Source organism: Selaginella moellendorffii, unplaced genomic scaffold, assembly GCF_000143415.4.
Source record: "Selaginella moellendorffii unplaced genomic scaffold, v1.0 SELMOscaffold_78, whole genome shotgun sequence".
Lineage (NCBI taxonomy): Eukaryota > Viridiplantae > Streptophyta > Lycopodiopsida > Selaginellales > Selaginellaceae > Selaginella > Selaginella moellendorffii.
In genome coordinates this window covers 816,155-833,654 of record NW_003314339.1, presented here as the reverse complement: position 1 = coordinate 833,654, position 17,500 = coordinate 816,155, and the positions used below count along the sequence as shown (strand labels likewise).

At 48.4% G+C, this 17,500-nt stretch overlaps 1 non-coding gene and 1 pseudogene across 1 annotated transcript; both read right to left on the bottom strand.

Moving 5' to 3' along the window:
* The window catches only part of LOC112341189, a 7,728-nt pseudogene extending 2,126 nt beyond the window's left edge, over positions 1-5,602 (bottom strand).
* Positions 5,603-5,797: 195 nt separating this feature from the next.
* On the bottom strand, positions 5,798-5,951 carry LOC112341190. Its single transcript, XR_002990457.1, has one exon. It is a non-coding gene; the product is annotated as a 5.8S ribosomal RNA (ribosomal RNA).
* Between the last annotated feature and the right edge of the window lie 11,549 nt (positions 5,952-17,500).

Below are 17,500 nucleotides of genomic sequence, written 5' to 3'. Positions count from 1 at the left end.
TCATCCCGTCACAGCCGGATACTCTGGAAGGAGCAAACGTGGACCGCATTGATAATGGTCGTATCATGTTTGACCCGTTGGAGAACTTGAGTGGATGGAAATTTCCTTTCGCCACCACAAGAGTTCTCGATGCAGCCTCCCACCGCCTTCCAGAACCGCATAAGTTCTGGACGCTAATGAATCCTTTAGGATGGACATCCCCTTTAGAGGCATCCGACTGGATCCAGATGGCGGCTTTATTACGACCGGATGCAGTACAGTGGTCAAAACAGACACTGGAAGCATCTTACCGGCATGCAACGTTGGGTAATTATGCTTACAAACCAGCAATCCCGTTCCAAAAGACCGCGGATGAGGTTTTCAAGCAGGCTGCCTTCCATGGACGCTGTGATGGCGACGCCTTTTTGAATACAAAAAGCTGGAACCTATCACAAGGAGATCAACGTACATGGAATCAGCTTCGACCGTACTGTCGCTGCGATTGCCAGGGATGTGAAGGAGGAATTGTCTAGCTTGACTCCTTGTTCTGGTACATGCTTAACAACCTGGACAAGTATTGGCCAGATACAAGCTTGACGTCATCAGACCGCCTCGCCATCTTCCTGTCCCTACTTACGGCTAATCCGCAAGTGATCCTCCAGATAGCTGCCTTCCTTCAAATCCGAGAATGGATGCAAGCAGCTGCTATTGAGGTGGCGAAAAAACCAGCCAACCCGGATCTGGAGTTCATCCCGCATGGACAAACCAAGATGAACATATGTAAGTTCATCCCCGTCCAGCAGTACCGATCCCCAACGACTTCACGACGTGATGGTAGCGAAAGCAATGGAGCTTTCTCACCTACACCGTCCTCACAACGCACGCCAGCAAGGTCTCGAGGCTTACCACCTAATCGGAAACGTGATCGTCCCGACGGACAAACATCCACGGGACTGACATCACAGGAGACGGGCACACCACCATCAATTTCCAAGACGTCCGAGGCCAATGCAAGCTCAAACAAACAGAGGCTACGCAAAAGGCTCGGTGCAAGAAAGCAGCGATAAATAAATTTCTGTTTTCTCCTTCCATGATTGGTAGCTAATGAAAGTGCTCTCGTGATTGCTTCCACAGTGTACTTTACACTACATCCATCATTTGGCCGGACGTAAATGGTTGGTCAAAGAGGAAACGGAGTGTGAGCGAAAATTCGTACACCTCCGATATATTAGCGCCGGATTCGAGAGGATCAGTATCCGCACCCTTATGAGGGAATGCCTGGAAATGATTGGCCTAGACGCGGAACTCCTGGATCCCATCGTATTTGGCTGGAGGTATGAACCCCAGATCAAACACGACTTCTATAAACCCAAAGAGGTTTTTTGTAACTGGGACACTCATGCACCACTGGTTTGCGAATGCAAACGATGGCCATGGGTGACTTACCTCGACAAGACTGGACATGTGCGTACTTTGGATCCAAAGATCCTTGGCTCACGTATACTCACGACTGCCATCGAGAAAGGTCTCAATCACATCACCCCGAAACCACTCCAGACAGCAAAAATCATTGCTGAAGTCTGTGAGGCCTGGGATCGGATTGCCAGTATGATCCCCGATGTCTACATCCGTAACTGGCCTAGCAACGAAGCTGCTGTTAAACAGCATATCAACTACCGGGTCCGAATGGCAGTACAAAATTGCCAGACCACCCCGATGGTAGATGTGATGACCACCCCTGAGGCAAAGCGGCAATTGGAGTGGGTACATAAACACTTGTATATCAGTGGCGCAGATAAAGCGGCCAACACACCCACCTTCTTTTGCAAAACGTTGGCCCGGGAGCAAGCGCTTGCGCGGATGAATAGTGACGACTTTTCACTAGTAGTCTCGGACAATAATGTCCCCGAGACACCTGAGCAAGTTGTAAAACAACTGCTCAGTGAACCGCCCTTACAGGAATTCCCGCCGCAGAAACCAGATCTCCCTTACCTTATGGGAATCTACAAAGCGCATAAGAATAAAATGCGCTGGTTAACGAATGCGGATGGATGTATCTTCTCTGAAATCACAATTTGCCTCACAGCTATCCTGAAAGGAATACAGGAGGCGCTACAATACGTAGCCGATGATTTCTACGCACGGGCAAAATTCTTTGGAGGGAAAACGAACGCGTGCTGGATCCTTGGATCCACACAGGAGTTCACGATTAATCTCCCCGACAAGATCACCACGATCTATACGGGAGATATCACAAAGTGCTACGAGGCCATCCCCCTTGAGGGAGATCAAGGCCTCACGACGGCCATGACAAACCTCGTCAATTTGGCTTTCGCGCACCAAAACCACCTCCATAAGGACCTTTTTCTGATTCAAAAGAAGAACAGCGAGCTTGAGGCCGAATGGAAACCTCTACGCCAGTCATCAGTAAAGGCCACCAGAATGGATCCAACAAAAGTCATCGAGCTAAATCACTTCATCATCCGGAACACATACGTCCGGCTGGGTGACAGAGTATGGAGACAAGTCCGAGGAATTCCTATGGGCTTCTCGTGCTCGCCTCTGTGGTGTAACCTGTACCTATTCTATTTCGAGTATAACTTTATCACTCGACTCGCTCGTCTAGGCCGGTATGATCTGCTGCGCTTATTTGAACATACGTTCCGATACATGGACGATCTGGTGTCAATGAATAACCCCATGATCCTACGATTCACGGACGGCTCGCTCGTGAATCTGTCCGCTCACTTCTTGAGCCTTCAGATTCAGATCATACGAGTTGATGGTACCTTCTTAACCACAAAATATGACAAGCGCCGATCACTTCCATTCAAAGTCTCGTTGTACATACATCGAGATTCAAACCGACCCATCACAAATTCATCCAAGGTGATCCTGGGGCAAGTCTTTGCGCTTTTTTATCTGATTAATACCGCCGGTGGCGTCGTCCTCGAGATTGATAATCTCGTAGAATGCTTCGTGGAAAAAGGATTCCATCGCTATGCATTGAGACGACTCATCCTCAGTGGTCTGGATCGTATCATTCTCACCAGCCCCCTGACTCCGGTACAAGCAGTCTTGGAAATTCTCTTTGACATCTGGAGAGAACCGGCCAATAGGCCACCACAGCTCGACGACTCAGCAAATTCAAGCTGAATACCAGGAACTCTGTCCTCTAGACGGGACTACCCATCGTCTTAGCATCATATCGAAACATGATAGATTCGATATTTATGCCGTTTTGGACTGTGAACAACAAAAGAATTAGTTCCCCCAAACTTACCATGCAGTCCTTGGTCACGCGCTGAACTAAAAAACGCAAGCGCACCTCTGACTACAACTGTGTTTTGATTGATAAAGATTAAAAAACAACACAAGTTGCTGTTCTCTCACTCTGAGACAGATCCCACGCCTTAATCACAGCAAGGTCTTCCTTAAAAACAATTTTTAAAGGAAACCTTACTTACAGAAAACTCTGTTTTCCCATGAATAAACTAATGGGATACATGAGTAGACGTGGCATGGTAAAAAACAAAACTTTGGATTCCTCACAGAATCTCGCGCGAAGAAACACGCCGTACGGATTGGCAAACCTAATTACAAGCTATAGCTATTCGACTTCATGGCTGCGGGCGCTGGATTTTCTCACACCGAAAGGTATGAAGCGACGGGAAAAACCCTAACGTTAGGGTTTCTCGCTTGCATCCGCCGCCGCCGCATTCTCCAGGAGCGCATCCACAAGCAGAGCAAGCTTTGGCCGCTGCAAGGCTGTGCGCTAGCACAACCACGCACACTTCTCGCCCACTCCAGGATCAACAGCCGCTTCGTTGCGCACCGCAAGAATGAGCAGCGCCAACGAAGTGCTTGTTTGGGGATAGCTCAAAACGAGCTTACACCCACCACTAAGGTTGCGAGGAATCTCACTACCGCATTCCTGGCCACGCAAAAACGGGTACAAACGATTCGTTTTGCTGCGGTTCTTTTACCCTTGGCCTGTAGGAATCTCTCTCGGCCAGAGCGCTGGAACTAAACACCACAGCGACACAAGGGGTTCTTACTGACTCTGCCCAGGTAGTGCTTGTACTCTCGACTGTTCCAGCTTCTAATCATCCGCTTAGAAAAAAGACGGGATGACAGCGACTGGTCCAGACGGCGAGATCCATGAGTCAACGGATAGCGATCAGGTTGAGCATGTTCCTTAGCTCTAATCTTTGGAAGTCACTTCTGATGTGCGGCCCGGGCATGTACCTGAGTACATTGGCTCGCGAGCATCAGTCGTGCAAATCTCAGTTTAGTTTTGAGACCTAGCTTCGTACTTTCACAAAATGAGAGATAGAGCTAGCGGAGATTGCATTACTAATCCTCGTCTTCCATGATACAGGTACCCCCCGGACACCCAAACCGTAGGAGGTGACATAGGAATTGTTTAGGGAAATCGTTTTGGTCGTGGTCGGTACCGGGTTACCGGGCGGATGATCCTATGCCTCGGACGAATGTACCGAAAACGGCCTAGTCGATCTGCTTAACCAAAAATGGCCCACTTGGAGCTCGCATTCACGGCCGGGGCTCAACAGAGCAACCCCGGCTGCTTTACCTATTTAAAGTTTGAGAATAGGTCGAGGGTGTTTCACCCCCGATGCCTCTAATCATTCGCTTTACCCGATAAAACTCAGCAAGAGCTCCAGCTATCCTGAGGGAAACTTCGGAGGGTACCAGCTACTAGATGGTTCGATTAGTCTTTCGCCCCTATACCCAAGTCTGACGAATGATTTGCACGTCAGTATCGCTACGAGCCTCCACCAGAGTTTCCTCTGGCTTCGCCCTGCTCAGGCATAGTTCACCATCTTTCGGGTCCCAGCAGGTATGCTAACACTCAAACCCTTCTCAAAAGATCAAGGTCGGTCCGTGGTGCACCCCCGAAGGGGATCCCACGAATTAGTTTCCTTTTGCCTATACGGGTTTAGCACCCACAGACTCGCATACATGTTAGACTCCTTGGTCCGTGTTTCAAGACGGGTCGGATGGAACGCCCAAGTTCCAGCATCTGGCAGGGCACCGGAGCACCCCGCCATTTTCAGAGGCAGCGGCGGCATTGGCAAGGAGCCAGAGGCTCACAAGCCATTATCCCGCCGCGTCCTCCCATGCTGGATAGCCCCTTGCATTGCTTGGCAGACCAGCTCTCGCCGTTCCACACACAACCAAGGGGCGCACAAGGCATCCATTCGCTTCCCTCCCAGCAATTTCAAGCACTTTTTAACTCTCTTTTCAAAGTCCTTTTCATCTTTCCCTCGCGGTACTTGTGCGCTATCGGTCTCTCACCAGTATTTAGCCTTGGATGGAATTTACCACCCACTTAAGGCTGCATTCCCAAACAGCCCGACTCGCCGAAAGAGCCTCGTGATGCAGCAGGGTCCGGGCTAGACGGGGCTCTCACCCTCTCTGGCGTCCCGTTCCAAGGGACTTAAACCCGGTCCGCTGCAGAGGACCCTTCTCCAGACTACAATTCGGGGTGCAGAGACACCCCGATTTCCAAGCTGGGCTCTTTCCGTTTCGCTCGCCACTACTAGGGAAATCCTTGTTAGTTTCTTTTCCTCCGCTTAGTGATATGCTTAAACTCAGCGGGTTGTCTTGCCTGACCTGAGGTCGTGCACATGAGCGATTCGCCACTAGGTGGGGTGCGTGCCATCGATGCCACACGGACAAGTCGGGGGTCACACCATCCACATGCAATCAAGCCGACCGGAACACAAGTCCACGGACGGCCACATTCGCCCCACGCTCACACTCACAGAGTGCGCATGAGGCAGCAAATGGTTGCGGACGCTCAGGCAGGCATGCCCTCGGGATGAACCTCGGGCACAAGTTGCGTTCAAAACTTCAATGATTCACGGAATTCTGCAATTCACATCACGTATCGCATTTCGCTGCGTTCTTCATCGTTGTGAGAGCCTAGATATCCATTGCTGAGAGTAACATTTTGTTTTTTTGGCCCGACAGGACCACAAGATCAAAAACAACTAGTTGATAACACTGGGCTGGGGGATGGTGGCACAAGTGGAAGGAGGAGGCACACATGCACAAGTTGTAAACCCCTTGGTTTGGACTTCCCGGGTGAAGCTCTATTTCGTTAAAGTGGGAATTGTCATTATCCCACTTGTAAAATAAGGTTTCCAAACCTTTATATAGTATATAAATATAACAAAATTCAATTGCATTGAGGCACATGCCATTTTATTTTAAACAAGGAAATGTCTACTCAATCACTTCTCCTCCCCCTGCCACTGCTTCACCTCTCTCTTCTCCTTGTCATTGTCGTCCAATTTCTTTCCATCCTTTTAATATTGGCTCAGTTGCTCCGAGTCTAGGTGGAGCCCAAGTCCCCATTCAATCTTTACTTTCCCCTTATTAATAAAACAACTTCGCAGACTTCCAATAACATGCTGTAACACTTCTAGTATAATGCAAATCCTCTCAAAGAATTGTCTTTTAATATTAATACAATGGCATGGAACCCCATGCCATAATAAGTTACATTTTTAAATAAATACATGCCATCTCAGACTGTTATTTTTTGCCTCCAACGCCTATACAATAATCTTGGAATTTCATCACTCTCCACACTATCAGGATTTAAACGCAATAGTAATGCCATCTCTTCTCTAATACGTCCACGCTCATGTTCAGTGGTCGAAGAACCCATCCGGTTGAGCAGATTATGGAGATGTGGATAGTGCTTGGCTAGACAATATACATGCCATAAATGATGACTGGTGTCTGTCCGATCAAATGGCTTTTGATATACCGTTCCATCTGCCATTTGGTTGATTTCTGCAGCCACCTCCTGGACTGGCTGGTTCTCTATCACCATCGCTTCAAGCCGGTTTGCAAGGTCCCCCAGAACATACGGTTTCTTCTCCCTAGTTTCCATACTGCAAGAGATGGGGTGCACTGCATATGTGTGCGTGTTCACTGCAGTTTTAATCGGCGAGTCATCGATGATGAGGATTTCATTTGACCTAGCAGTCCGGTTCATCACTACAGCCTCTGCCTTGACGAAGATGGGCTTGCTACCCCTCACATGGACCATAGTCAAGCAATCCTCCTGCGTTAGGAGAAAGTCAAATGGTAATATTACTCGCGTCTGATCGTGCATCATCTGTAGCAACGTTAATGCATTGTGGCGCATCATGGATGTCCAAACTCCCAATTGCAAATTGAACCCGGCCCTCTGTTTTAAGTGTCGCATGGTCATTATTAGATCCCGCAGTTTCTCCCGTGTGATTAATGTGAATCTGTCTCTTTTGACAGTACCTTTGCCGTGACTCTGAAATGAAATGCGTCAGCATAAAAAATGGTACAAGTCAATTTTACCATCTACAATATTAGCGAATGGTGCTCCCGATGGTCGTTCAGAGGGTTTTGGTCGAGGAAATGTGAAGGGCGGAAATACTCTCCTCTGCAATGTGGGGTCAATCGCATCCGATGGCGTGTGGGCACATGCCATTTCAGCTGTAGACTCTGGTACAATTGGCTCAACAGTGGCATGGGGTGGTTCCGATGGCGTGTGATCACACGCCATTTTAGCTGGTGCCTCCGTTGGCAAAGTGGACATGACCGAACAGGCAGCAGGGGCGGTGTAGGGAGGTTCCAACGGCGCGTAGTCAGACGATTGGGCACACGTTGGAAATGAGGATACGACCAGCTCGGCGGCTGGGGCGGCCTCATGCGGGTCCAATGGCGCCTGGTCACCGTCAGTTGGATACGTGGACAAGATTGACTCAGTGGTATGGGCAGCATCAAGTGGAGCGTGGTCAGCTTGCTTGGCGTTGATATGGATAGTAGCCTCCACCAGCTCTGATGACTCTTGCAGGCAAGTAGAGTCCACTGGCGGATCCATATGCATGTCCAAATATCTCCCTTCGATTGAGATGGTATCCTCCCGTGCTACTAAAAACAAACTCATTAGCACATTGAATCGACTATACTGTATTTACCATCAACTGCTATTGAGGAACTAGGACCGATATCACTTGGGCGCACTGCTGATTCTGAAGGATTGGACATACGTTTCGACCCTTGCTTGGCACTATCCTTCCTCGACACTAAAGGCTAGAGTTTGTATCTTAATTCAACTGAATAATCTCTACTTACCATTTCTTCTGCGACCTACATGGACAATGTTAGAAATGGTAAAAGGTTAGGAATGGATGTACTATTATTTACCTGATGGTTTGTCTTGTATGACCTTCCTCCGCTGCTCTTTGGCCACCTCAGGCTGGCCATCGTCGTCATCATCGTCATCGTCGTTATTGTGATCGTCACCATTGTGAGGACCATCCAAGTCCTCTTCGTCCTCCTCTTCTTCATCTTCCTCTTCTTCGTCCTCCTCTTCTTTGTCCTCCTCTTCGTCCTTCTGCTCTTCCTGCTCATTATCTTTCTCTGGCTCCTCATCCCCCTCATGCATTTCTTCCATAGGCTGCTCAGGCTGGATGGCTTGTTTTTCCAGGACCATCTTGGGAAAATCATCTGGCCGAGTCTCCATCTCAAAATACAAGACATCCATAGCCTGTTTTAGTGCGTGACCTAGGACCGTATCCTCACCCGACTGTCTTAACATGGTTTCTGCACGTTCTTGCACCCTTCGAAGACGACGAGATGAGAAAAACGTGGCCCTGACTTGAAAAGCATCCCTCATCCATTGTACCTCTCCATTGAGATTGGGGAAGGGGAGTCCGCCATAGGAATCTGAGTCAGAAGGTGGTGACTGGCTCCTTTCACTCAGCCCTTGATCTGCAATGAATGGCATAAGCACACACGCCATAACCGCGAGGCATTACCTATCATCTTTTCGTTGCCCTTCTTCCTTTTCGAATCAAACGCCTCTGATCCCGACGACTGTCCAACGTGCTTTCGCTTTTTATGACCACTGTCAGTTTGAGCTTGGCTGGTGCTTGCCTGTTTTGCCTTTGAAGAAGTGTCTCCTGCAAGGAATGGCATGAGACCACACACCATTGCAAATATAATTTGTACCTCCTTTTTTCCTATTGCTTGTCTGTTTGTCCTTCTTCGACGCGCCACCAGTGCGCTTTTCAGTCCTCGTGTCTGAATATTCACAACGATCTATAATCAAAATGGCGTGAGGCCTCACGTGACCTTACCTTGTGCAGGTTGTGACCTCGGCCTAACATCAGTAGCTGTTAACGCCGTTTCAGCATCTGGGGGTGGCCACGCTCCTGCATACAGAGCTTGTGAGATAACATTTAAACTTAAAGTGCGTACTCACCAGGTTCGTAGAGAAGATACTGTTTTTCTTTGGCAATTGTAATTATATGCTCCATTGAAGTCACCTCTTCAATGGAGTTTGTCACCGCAACACACGGGACACCCTTGAGTAGTGCGGCTCGAAAGAATAGTCCGCTGCAGTTGTACTCGACAACGCATTTGCCCTTGGAGTCACCCGCTATTGCGTTGAAGACCCAGCTGAGCATTTCCCATGCTGCACCTGGAGCTTTCTTTGGATTCGAAAGCTCCATAGCCGTCTTCAGTTCCTCAGGCACGGGTAAATTGACCTCCCTCAGATCAATTCGATCGGCTTTGTTGAACGAAGCTGGGAAGTCACTCCAGTCCCACTCTGCTGCAGGACCAATAACAAGGGCGACTGTGAAGATGCGGACATTCGTCAGTATTTTCTTCTTAGCCATTATCCCATGGATCTCCCGCATCTCCTTGCCTTTCAACCGAGCCTTCACCTCGTTCAAGGCCTTCCAAAACTTGTGATAGGATTCGGAGTCGTAGATCATATAGTGGACTGAAGATTCCACCTCCGCAAGTCCCACCATTAAGTCAATGATGGAGCTGACTTCGTCTGCATGAGTGATCTCCTCGTTTGTGAAGTCCATCACACAAAAGATGTTCTTGACCTGCTCATCTCCGCGGGAAACGATGCTCCTCCACCTTTGATCCTCATCCGAATTCACGTATACCCGGTAAGGTTCTCGATAGGCCTCTGCTGCGGGGTCGAGCTGTTTCTGAAGCCGGCGGTTGACATCCCTCTTAATGAAATTTGGATACTGATCCAACTTCTCAGCTTTACTTTTCGTGGCATCCCGCAGCAGATCGATGAACTTGGGGGCCCCCTTCACGTACTCATCGATGTCTTCATTTGACAAGTCCAGCTCTTCCATCATCTCTTGCGTGGTGTCGATGCTCACCCTCGCCACAGCCACTTGCTCAAAGATCCAATCCTTCAATAGCGCACGAGCTCTCAGAGTCGTGCACAAGTCCTCGTATGTCACAATATGGCCGGGAGTCATTTTGGTCTTGTTGAAGACTACCTCACCACGTAGAAGAGCATTAGCCACTGTCAGAAGGTCGTCGTCGTCTAGAGACCGCGAGAAACGCAAGGCGTTGAGCTTCAAATCATTGGGCTTCCGGCCGTCCTCCACACCCATTGAGTTTAGCAACTCCCCGTCATGGTACCTCCTCAGCACATCTACCCATTTGTCAAAAACAACTTTTGTCGCGAGTAGAATGTTATGGATGCTGAGTGTGTCATTGACCCCCAGTGTTTTCGAGAGAAGACTCGAGAATTCCTACAATGGAAATGGCGTGAGGCCACATGCTATGCCACATGCAACGAGGCTTACCTGCCAGGCGCTAGTTGCTAGTGCACGTCCTTGTCCTGGTTTTTGTGGCTTCTTCAGTTGAACCCAGAGCTTCCGTGTTCGTGCCAATGTCTCGTGCAGACCTGATTTGTAGCACGTTTCTTGCTTGACATTCTGCGTGTGGGAGATGTATATGATAGATCGGAGGGGCGAGTTGCCTTTTATCAGGCGGACAACTCTTGTCTTGAAGACTTTCTTCACCTCCTCGCCCACCATAATATCCACAACTATCTGTTGCATCGCCAAGCTAGAATGCTGCCCGGAGACGGCATAGAACTGGATGTTCTGATCGTCCAACACCTTCCTATTGATCAAGTCTGGAAACCTCGTCTCGCCCTTCATTGTTCGGTAGTAGGGGATCACGTCTGCGATGTCGGGTGTTACTGGACTTGCCAGCATCTTCTGCTTCAGTTTCTCCACCCACTCATCAGATACTAGCCTGTGGTTGTATTTGCTTTGGATCTCGATACGGCTCACGTCGATTGTATATACTTTGTTGGAATAGTAACAAGTACTATTATCTGCGACGATTTTTGCTGCCTCTTCTTGCTCTTTCTGCTCTTTGCGGCTCTTCTTTTTGGTGGGTGTAGTGTTCGAACCCGAGGCAATGGCATCACCGAGTAGCTTCTTTTTTGGAGCAAAAGAGTCGGACGTCGGCTTGAGCTTGACCACCCTTTTCTGCTTTGGGGTAGTTTCCAGATCGACCCCCTTCCCCTTCGCTTCGCAAACTGGAGGCACTCTCAACGGCTCAATGTTGGAATATAGTTTTTGAACATCGCCGTAGGTGAGGTCCGTGGATTCCATGTGATCTTCATAGACCCGCAGCGTCTTTGAAATTGTGGGCCTCCTGGACAACCTCTCCCTAGCTCCCTCTAGGAATTCCTCATAGCCGCTGCCCCCCTCCGGGAAGCCGCTAGGATGTGCAAGGTGGATCTTGAAGGCAGACGCTGTCTCTACCACAAGTGCCAGTCCATATTCTTGCATGGAACTGCATGGAGTGTCTGTCACTTGGATGAGGATCCCCATGCATTCTTTTCTCCCACCATCTGTGTTGTACAGCATCAGATCCTCGCCTTCCATCCCGAAAGTCCAACTGGTGAGCTCCTCCCCCTTCTCTGCATCCACATTGACAGTGGCTGGAAGAAGAACGCAATTCCTCGCCTGTTCAGAAATGCACAACAATTAGAGCTGACAGATGAAAAGCTAGCAGCTGGAAATAACGTGAGGCCACACGCCATTCACCACTGCATCAGATGTCTTGAGGCTGCATCCTAAGATGGCGTGAGGCTACACGCCATTTGTAACCGGACTGCACTCGAGAGCCCAATCGGTGCATGCCAATGTTGCTACTGAATGGCATGTGGCCTCATGCCATTTTCTACTTGGTCTAAAAGACTTACCATTTGAAGCCGAATGGAGGCCGTGACAATCGAGGCCGGACTCGCTGGCAAATGTGCACTGTGTGTGCAGCAGATCGTAGCAGCAAGGCTACTCTGCCACTTACAGTTGGAGAGTGGTGCTGAAATCTCCCAGGACGCCAAGTGGGCTGCGTGTGGGTGGCGGAGTGGGCGGCGGAGTTGGCGGCGAAGTTACAAACTGGGTGTGTCTTGAAGTGGACGCCGATGCACACGAGCGTGATGCGAGCGCGAGTGTGATGCAAGCGCGAGTGGACGCCGATGCACACGAGAAACCTGTAGAGAAGTGAGCGTGATCGCGAGTGGGAGCGCGATGCCAGCGGGAGCGCGAGTACAAAGCAAAATGCAAATCCTAACCTCACACGCGCGAAATGTCACAACGGTTGGTAATCCCGCCACGTCATCATTCCTCGGACTTGGGCGCCACCATTAATTTCTGGATTGCCGCGCGCATGCAAGCACGCAAAATCCAAAAGAAATCCGCAACGTCATCATTCCTCGGACTGCATGCATGCGAAATCCAAAAGAAAGATCATGATTGGGATATCATTTAATACCCTCGCTATATTTATACCATGCATGATTGGATATTCCAAAGCATCTTGTATTTCCAAAAATGGCAGATGTTCAGCTAAATAAAGAAATTCTATCTGTTTCTATTTTTCTCTCAAATCAATATTATAGCGTGTGGGCTCATGCAATTTTGAACCAAAGAAACCCAAAAAACGTTGGACCCAAAATATTTTGAAAAAACCCAAAAAACCCTAAACATTTTAAACCCAAAAATCCAGGCGTCCTGTGGCGTTATTCCTTGAATGGCGTGTGGGCGCATGCCATTTTCAGGGCCAAATGCTGAATGGAGAAAAATTCCCTTTCAGTGCAAATGCTGCAAGAGGCAGATGCCGAGCACAAAGGACTGTAACTACCTCATATGACACAGATAAACTTTTCTCTATTTGGCAAAGATAAACTTTATAGCGTGTGGGCTCATGCAATTTTGAACCCAAAAAATGCACCAAAAAATTCTCGGCGTCATCTGGCGTTATCTCTTGAATGGTGTGGGGCCGCATGCCATTTTCAGGGGCATATAGGAGTATATTCCTAGGATATTCTGACACGCGCGAGATTTTTTTGAGTTTTCTGGAGATCTAACCGTTAGATCGCAACTAGATTTTACAGAATGGTATACAATGTCTTTCTTGATGACCCTGCAAAGAAGCATCTCGATCGGACACCACATGAGACCACACGAGCCTTACAATGTTTCAGGGGCATTTGCCATAGATCCGACCGTTATTTTGCTTCAAGATTTTACAGTTTGGTGTGCATTGACCTTTCCATCGACATTGCAAAGGGACATCACAATCAGATGCGGGATCACAAGAAACTAACTTCACTAACTCTGGTTTCACCAAGATCTACGTAAGGAGTTATGAAATGAAAGGACCCTTTCTATTGAAATGTGTTTATGGTCCTAGGGGCATTGTGACATATCAAAGGATTTTGCATCAAGTTCTGTATTTGCATGTTTATCAAGCTACTGAATTGCTAAACCCTAAACCCTAAACCCTAAACATGTGGCAAATGCTGCGTGAAGAAAGATGCCCTTTCTGGGCAAATGCTGTAAAAGGCAGATGCCGAGCAGATGTATCTCAGGCTAGCGAAGGGGACAAACGAAAGCTAGCTATAAACATGACGGGATGCAAATAGATTACTAGGCTGGTCCTGCGAAAATCAAAAACCATAATTGAAAACATTGAAAATGCAAAAAGAAAGGTTTATAATATTTTTGAATTTTAAGCAACCAAAGGAATGTAAGTAGGGCATGTGTTTGTAAGTTTAAAAATGCCTAAATTCCCAAGTAAATAAAGCTGTTTCTATTTTTGGTACAGGTAAACTTTATAGCGTATGGGCTCATGCAATTTTGAACCCAAAAATGCACCAAAAAATGCTCGACTAGCATTATTCTTTGAATGGCGTGTGGCCTTATGTCGAGCATTATTCTTTGAATGGCGTGTGGCCTTATATTGCCATAAATGGACGTACACACACAGCATAATTATTCCTTTACACAGCGAATAATCTTGGCGCGGATCGCTGACATGGCATGCAAGTAAAAACATACATGACAATATGCTAGCCATGAAATTGCAAGGGCCCAAGATGGCATGTGGCCTCATGCCATTTCTAAATGTGGTCCTAAGCCATTCCATGGTGAACATACCAGGAAGCACAAGTGCCGAATATCAAGAGGAAGCGGTAGCCACACCAAAGACAGTGCCGCTCGCAACACCGCAACTACTCGTAGCGCCGCTCGCAACACCGCAACTGCTCGTAGCGCCGCTCGCACAAACTGCCATTCGCATAAACTGCCACTCGCAATGGCGCTCGCAATGCCGCAACCGCTCGTAGACGCATAAACCACAGCCCACAACGCCGCTTACACAAGCAGCGCTCACTGCGCTCAGCGGAACCAAGAACACGGCGCACAAAAATGATAGACCTAGGAATGAGTTCGAGAATTCAAAAATAACACACGCTTGAACGTCACATCAAATCCTCTGACAAACTAGATCTTATGATTCCTCTGACAAATTTCAAACTGAGTAGCTTCTAGACTTTGCTGTTGGAGGTTGAACTTTGTCACATCATGTCCTTGCCTCGATCCAGCTGTGCCATGTTAGTGATTCGAACTTTGCCTCTTGATATACACACAGTTGGGGAAAAGGTTTACATTTTGAATGGTGGGAAGAGAGTTGCAAAAGGGACCCTTGTGTCTATGGATCGGAACTTTGTTATACACTGTCAAAGGCTTGGGGAAGGCAATGCTGCTGTATCAGTAGAGACTGTCTTCGATGGGAATGTGGTCGCTATTGAACGAGGAGAGATGGTCGTCGGGGTAAATGTTGTTGTTGCCTTGAAAAATCTTCAGAAGAAAGCAGATGTTGGGGACAGCGCAAGTGCGACGCATGTTCCCTCCGTGGATCTTAAGAACCGTGCTACATGGATTCAGGCAAAGGTGTTTCTAAACAACCCCAAGGGGGAGGTGGTAGCTGAGGGCTTAGCCACAGTTGTCAATCCAAGAGATGCGGTTGCTAATCAAGAATTGGGCTGGGATGATATTGGAGTTGCGATTTTAGAGGTTGTTGACACAGAAGAAAACAGTCTGACTATTGGAAGCATTGTGCGGTGGAAATTAAGGCACTTAGTGTTTGAGAATGTGAAGGATTTACAATCAAACACCACTACAACTGATGACAGAACATCTCTTCATGGGAAAAGAAAGTACACCTTCCTAAAGCGCAGCCAAAGGGATCTGAGCAACGAACCGAAAAGGCAGAAAATGGCGATGGAGGTTCGAATGGTCTTGACAGTTGCTTGTTGCAAGAGGAGGTACTGTCAACATGCTGATTGGGATGCTATTGAAGAGGAGAGAGCAAGATACAAGACATTGTCCTGGAAGGCAGCTCGCAATTTTGTGTATGAGGCATTACGGTCATCTGTTGATGCTTCAGAACATCAGGTGGGGGGCATGGTCTTCCAGAGGGGTTTGGTCTGCATGAAGGCATGGAGAATCATTTATGGAGTCCCTCGAACCACATTCTACAGAATCAAAACTGAGTTCGAGGAACAAAGGGTTCAACAGGCAGTCCATGGGAACGACGGTACGCACAAAACCAGGGGTCATGTTGTATATGGAGAGGCAATCTTCAAGAGGTTTGTCGAGACATGTAGCGAGCAGCAACCACATAAAACCCGCCTCTTGGAAGATGGAACACGAGACACCCAACGAGTTCTCCCTTCCATGTATACCAAGGGGGCCATATTGGAAGATGTGAATCGGGAACTCCAGAGTAATGGCTACAGGAAGCTGAGCCAATCTAGATTTAGTAGATTGTGGAGCAACAGGTTCAGGGATGTGAGTATAGGAAAGTACTCCAGCTTTTCAAAGTGTGACGAGTGCACTGCTATCAAAATGGCTTTGTCGAAGAATTCTTGCAGCGCTCAAGAGCGAGAGACGTTGGTTAGAAGGCGGCTCGACCACAACATCGAGCAGAGAAGCTGCAGGACTGCATATTATCATAACAGGATTCTCTCCATGGAGAGACCTGACTCTTACCTCTGCATCATCCACGACAAAATGGACCAGAAAAAGACGTGCTTACCTCGACTCAATCCTGCCCCCAAGGCAATCTCTTCATCCATGCAGCTGCCTGTGTCTCTGTTTGGCATAATCGCTCATGGGCATGGTGCCCAGAACTATGGGAACTTCTTTGTACCTCTATGGGGTGGCGGGGGTGCAAACATGATGATTGCGTCCCTAGCAAAACACTTAAGGTCTCTGCAAAGTGCGCAGACTGAGCTGAACGGCCAACCCTTGCATAAGGCCCTTGTCGATCGAACCCCATACAGGGTTCAGCTGGAGGAGGAGCAAAGGCTTGCAGTATCGCGTGGGGCCCCATGCCATCCCAATGAATATGTTGGCCGTCAGATTGTGGGGTTATCACGTGAGGCCTCATGCCATTCCGACGAGGCTGGTCGCCCGGTGAATGCACAGCCTCATCCAAATGAAGCAGAATCTCAAGGAAGTTCTTGCGGCCGATGTGGCCTTCCACCCCATCTTCTGCTCCAAACAGACAATGCTGGCAGTGAGAACAAAAACATGTACGTCTTCGCGTACTTGGCGATGCTTGTTGCCAAAGGCATATTTGAAACGGTTACACTTGGCTTTCTCATGGTTGGGCACACTCATGAAGACGTCGATGCCATGTTCAGTCACCTGGCAGAGTCCCTCCGGCGATCCAATGTCCTCACCCTCCCACAACTCTACGATGAATTCCAAAATTGCATCAAAGGCACTGTTGAAGCTGCACTTCTGACAGAGGTTCCAGACTTTAAGGGGTTTGTAAGAGGCTACATCAGGGACGGATCCAAAACGCTGATTGGCCACTCCAAGCCTCTTCAGTTTCATTTCAGCATGTGTGACGGTGCTCCAGTGATGAGGTACAAGATGAGAGAATGGGACACAGTGTGGCTGCTAGTGGACGGCATTGAACTCTTCAAGAGAGATCCCATAACTGGGGAACCTATGATTCCTCAGGGTTCCCCACGGCCGATGCACCCGGATGGACTCAAAGACCAGGAAAGTATAGTGGCCAGGATTAGACAGCATATTGCCTTCTGGAAGAGGGGGTTGGTGTTTGGTGGAGAATCCTATTTTCAGAGGTGCAAGCCTTTGCTCGAATACTGGGAGAAGATTATATCTGCTATCCAAAATGGGCCGGTTGTATATGAAGAATTGGAAGAGTCCTTTTGGCCAGAACCCAGAGCACCAGATAGTAGCGGAACAATGTCCTCTGGAAATGCAGTGACAGATAACGATGTTGAGGATCACTATTGTGGGCCGAGGAACAAGAAGCCGGATTCAGCATTCAATCCAGT